The sequence below is a fragment of the Zea mays genome, chromosome 2 (assembly GCF_902167145.1).
Source record: "Zea mays cultivar B73 chromosome 2, Zm-B73-REFERENCE-NAM-5.0, whole genome shotgun sequence".
In the NCBI taxonomy this organism is placed as follows: Eukaryota; Viridiplantae; Streptophyta; class Magnoliopsida; order Poales; family Poaceae; genus Zea; species Zea mays.
In genome coordinates, this window is record NC_050097.1 from 57,012,126 (window position 1) to 57,017,052 (window position 4,927).

The window sequence follows — 4,927 nt, forward strand, 5'->3', positions numbered from 1 at the left end:
ATGGCCAAGCGCCATGCAGGCAACGCCCACCATGCAACAGGTGAGTGTATATTTTGTCCCACATCGCCTAGTTATAATAGATTGAGTCACTGATTTTTCTATATAAAGACGTTGTGCCAAGCTTATTTGACAATTTCTGAATAGCTAGACCGGACTGAAGTGTGGGCCTTGACTGCCTACTTTATTTTTTTTGAAATATTTTTGTTTTTATATCTTCGGAAATTTTCGAAATTTAAAATCGGTAAATTCTGATTAAATTCGGTAATCGAAGGAAACGGTCGGTAAAAGGTTGTACCGATTTCGATACCAATTCCAGTATAAAATTCCGACAACCGATTTCGATTCCGAAAAATACCGTTATTGTTGAATCCGGTCGGAAAAATCGAAAACGGTATCCGAAAAACCGAAAAATTCTGAAACCGTTTTCAACCTTAGATGAGACCACACACCTTAGCTTTGTTTGGGGCAACGTAGTCTACATTCCGATACGTTCCGATATCTTGCCAGATCCTGTCGAGCGCATAAAGGTCGCATACCAGCTTCAATACTTCCCGCGATTTTTCGTCAGGGCAGCTGCATATATGCATCGTAAGTGTTTGTCAATTGTGGTCACAGTGAAGTGACAAAGTATTTCAAAAGATGTGTGAAAGGCATCTGAATGACGAGCTGCCTTAGATACATATAGTTGAACTCTAGTTTATTTATTGTGGTTGTTCAGTAAAACAGAAAAGCAAGGATAACAAGGGTTAAAACAAATAAAAGTAGTTCCGAGTAGCTTAAGTCGGGTATCCATAATATAAAGAGATCAGCACTCCCTGGTTTTTACTATCTCAGTGGTTTCGTGGCTTGATGTTTCAGAAAAGAATTCATTCAAAGCACTGGTGCAAGAACTCATTTGAAGAATTTACCTTTTCACCGATTCAATGAACTTTGCAAGGATGACAGACTCGATGTGTGATTCTAGCGTAAGCAGATGGTTCAGACATCTATTCCACGCACCGAAACCTCCAAGCGTCTTGCTGTGTTTCTGTAGCCGAGCAGCGACACTGTGTAGCAACCGAGACGTTCGGTACTGAGAAGAAAGGTTGCCTGATCAGCATGAAAGTGGGCATGGGAGAACTAACTCTCAGTAAGGCCTTGTTCGGTTAATCCCGTTAACTATGGATTGAATGAAATTGAAAAAAATTAAGGAGTTTGACTTATTTGGGATTTAAACCCACCCAATCTCACTCAATCCACATGGATTGATAGCTAACCGAACAAACCCTAAATAGGAATAAATGACTCACTCTGAATGCATCCAGCTGGAAATTAGGATCCCGCAGATGATCTTCGCCCTCCCATCGGGCAGTGACAGGATTAGGCTGGGACAGGTAGGTACTCATGGAGTCCCGTAAGTAATTCCAGGTGACTGAAAGTGTCCCTCCCTTAAAATTCTCCTGGTATTGCTTAAGGAGATCTCCAGCGACCTACAAGAGCATGAAAAGATGCACGTTATTTAAGGAGAAGTGAATTCATAGCATTTTTAGAAACTGATCCCAACTTTCCTCTGAACTCAGTTTATTTCAGAAAACATGTCCCTCAAATATCGTCAGTCTGAAAAACAAGCCATCAGCTGGCTTTTCCGAAGGGTGCTGATAAGTACCTGCTGCAGAAGAACAGTGTTGTCCCCCTCAAATGTTTGGAATATGTCCAAAACGATTTACAGCAGCATAGCCATGGCCACCACAGGCTTCTCTGCATACGCTTATAGACTTGGCTGTATATGAAGTTATGTAGGCTTTCAACCCAGACGAAAGAACATGCACGTCAGCAATAAGGTCCTCATCGTTGGTTTTCTTCATTTCCGAGTACTTATCCACTAACTGCACCGTGGCGAAGTGAAACGCATATGACGACGCTAACATGGGCATCAGTTTGTGCTGGTGAGACTGATAATCCAACACACTGATCTCGGGCTGCTTAGGTGGACCAAATTGGTGGCGCAGCAGAGCATACCTCACAACAATCGTTACTGCGACTTTGAGAACACCCACAGAACAGTAAGCAATGCCAACTCGTCCACCGACAAGCTCCCCAAGGGTTGCTGCAAATCTTTTGTTAATTGTGGGCAGACTGCTCGTGTATTTCCCATCCCGTGACACATCACCGAACCGATTCAGAAGATTGTCTCTGGGTATCCTAACTGAGCGGAACCTCAGCGCACCATTGTCTACACCATTTAGGCCGATCTTGTGCCCACAGTCATTGATCTCGATTCCAGGAAGAACAGCGTGAGTTTCAAGGTCCCGTATGGGGACGATAAACGCGTGGATGCCCATATCAGCAGCCTCCCCTCCTTTTCCTTGAAGGGGTAAAATTAACCTTGCAAAGACAGTAGCAAATTTTCCATGAAGCGCAGCATTGCCGATCCACCACTTAATAGCTCCATCATTTGGGGTGTTAATAATGAACTCATCAGTAACATGATCAAATGTAGCGGTAGTTTGTAGGGCTTGGACATTCGATCCTATTTGCAAGAAAAGAACACAACAGTGCGTTAGGTGCTGGGTACAAGCCCTACTGTGCGCCATTCAAAATAAACAGAACACAACAGTATTGAGACACTGTAGCTGGACTGTACATTGATAAAGTGCTAAGCAAAATAATAGAGACAGCACCAATTATTGGATAATAAATAAATATAAGTGGAGAACCTAACCATGATGTAGTTCTGTCATTGCAAAACAACCTGGATAATCCAAATTGTCAATTCCATACTTATCTCTGTGCTTTTTGGTTCCTAGATTTATGACAGAACCACCCCAGAGACTGCATTAGCAAGGAGGTAAAGTTAATACTATATGAGAGACTAAGACTTCTATCAGATAGAGAGTACATAGCTGGCTACAAAATTTAATCCAGAAGGACATTTCCACAAATTCGAATATGTTGAAATGTACAACTGATAATATATGGCGACAGAGTTTGGATCTGGGCCCATCATCAAAAGAAACAAAACCATATAGCTGAGATAAGAAGTGTCCATATTGGTTGTGATTTCAAGGCAAGTAATTGATTGTTATCATCTGTCTGATGAGTTGAATGCCTGAAAAACAGCCGCAGCAGGAACTTCTCCAAAAGCATCCTCAACTGCTCAAGTACATTTTTGCAAGGGATTGAGTTGACCAAATCATTGTCCTGAATAATCAACGCATCTTTATGATAATATGCTAAGCATGACCTCATTCACAAAAAGATAACTGAAATCATACGTACACCCAAACCAAAAAGTTTTATCGCAATAAAAGAAGGGGAAATAATGGAGAAGAAAACGAGCTCGAACTGTGTTTTCATAAACCCTGTCACTGAAAACCACTGGCACCAATACAGGTAAGGCAAAGCATCCTTAGAATCCTTTTGAATGCGACAACGGATTGCATGTGAGCTCTATAAAGAAAAGGTTGCTAGGTGTCTGTAGAGACAGCTGGATCGGTTAATTGACCCATAAGTTAGGTAGCATGGTCTACGTACTATGTCCCCTACGATCAGTCATGTTATACTGAATTGCATACTTGAACACAACCAATGAACACTGATAACTAAGTAACTAACACCAACAAACACTGGTAACTAACGCCACCACCTAACGACATGAAACACGCGGAGTCTGGAATCATCGCCATCAATTGAAGCATGCAAACTACTCTACAAAAGCAAAGCAGTCAAGAGCTCAATATATCACGGAGGCGCGCGATCCTGCTAGCACGGACCTGTACTGGACGCCGAGCTTGACGCCGAGGGAGATGTCGGCCCCGCCGGCGGCCTCCATGACGGCGAAGTACTCGGCGGGGTCGGTGGCCATGAGCGTGAGCGGGCGCACCCCGGCCTCGCGCACGAGCGTGCGCAGCTGGCGGTAGCAGAGGTCGCGGTGCGCGGCCGTGGGCAGCTCGATGGGCGTCTGCAGGTCGGGGTGTGCCCGGAAGAAGTCGAACAGCCGCATCTGCGCGGAGCGGTGTCGGCCGCGGAGGTACGCCGCGAGAGCCGCCGCCACGTCTGTGCCGCCCTCGACGCGGTGCCCGCACGCCGCGAGGGCCAGCGGCTGGTGGTGGTGGTCGGCCGGGGCGGGCTGGAGGAGGTGCAGGGAGAGGCGGCGGAGGCGGCGCGCCGCCGCCGATGACTCCTCTCCCGCGACGGATCCGGTTGCCATGGGCACGCCCGTGGAGGTGCAGGTGCAGGTGCTCGACGAAGTCGAGGGGGCGGAGGCGTGCGCGCGAAGGGAAGTGGAGCCTGTGAAGCGGTGTCGTTACGGTTCGTCTTCACGAGATCCGCGGTACAACGTCTCCCCGATACCCGCCTCCAGGTCCACCGCCGACGCGTCCACCTTCTTCATCTTCGGTGTGGGCGGTACCCCGCCGGCACGAGGGGCTGCATCTCCACCACCAAAGTCATCTCTCTCCGACGGGGGTGTGGTGCGGGGAGGGCAAATGCGGATTCTTCGCGCGAGACAAGTGTTGTGCATTGCTATGGAACCCTAGGAGAGGGGAAAGGAGAGGCGGCGACGGCGGGAGCCGAGCACGGGCTAAGGCGCTAGGAAGCAGAACCGCGTGGAGGGAGCGGTTGCTAACGTGTTGGGAGGAGAACCACGACGGGGAGGGGAGCAGAGGTTGCGCGAGTGTCCCGTGACCGTGAGGGAGGAGCGACGAACTAAGAGATGGGAATGACGGAAGAGAAGATGGGAATGGGAATGGCAGAACCAGGAATGGGGCAGCCTACCCCTTAGAGTCTTAATAGGTAGTATAGATATGTAGTTGACCTGAATAGACTAGTTCGAGTCCTTGCGCTAGCTGGTTGGTAGAGACTGGTTAGAGCTTATCCAAGAATTTCTAAAATTAACTCCTAATTTTGATTTTTAGTAAAATTAAAAGATATGCTCTTCAATGATTCT

At 47.1% G+C, this 4,927-nt stretch overlaps 1 pseudogene; it reads right to left on the reverse strand.

The window, feature by feature from the left end:
* Positions 1–416: 416 nt before the first annotated feature.
* LOC103648667 (acyl-coenzyme A oxidase 2, peroxisomal-like) lies at positions 417–4,189 on the reverse strand (annotated as a pseudogene).
* Between the last annotated feature and the right edge of the window lie 738 nt (positions 4,190–4,927).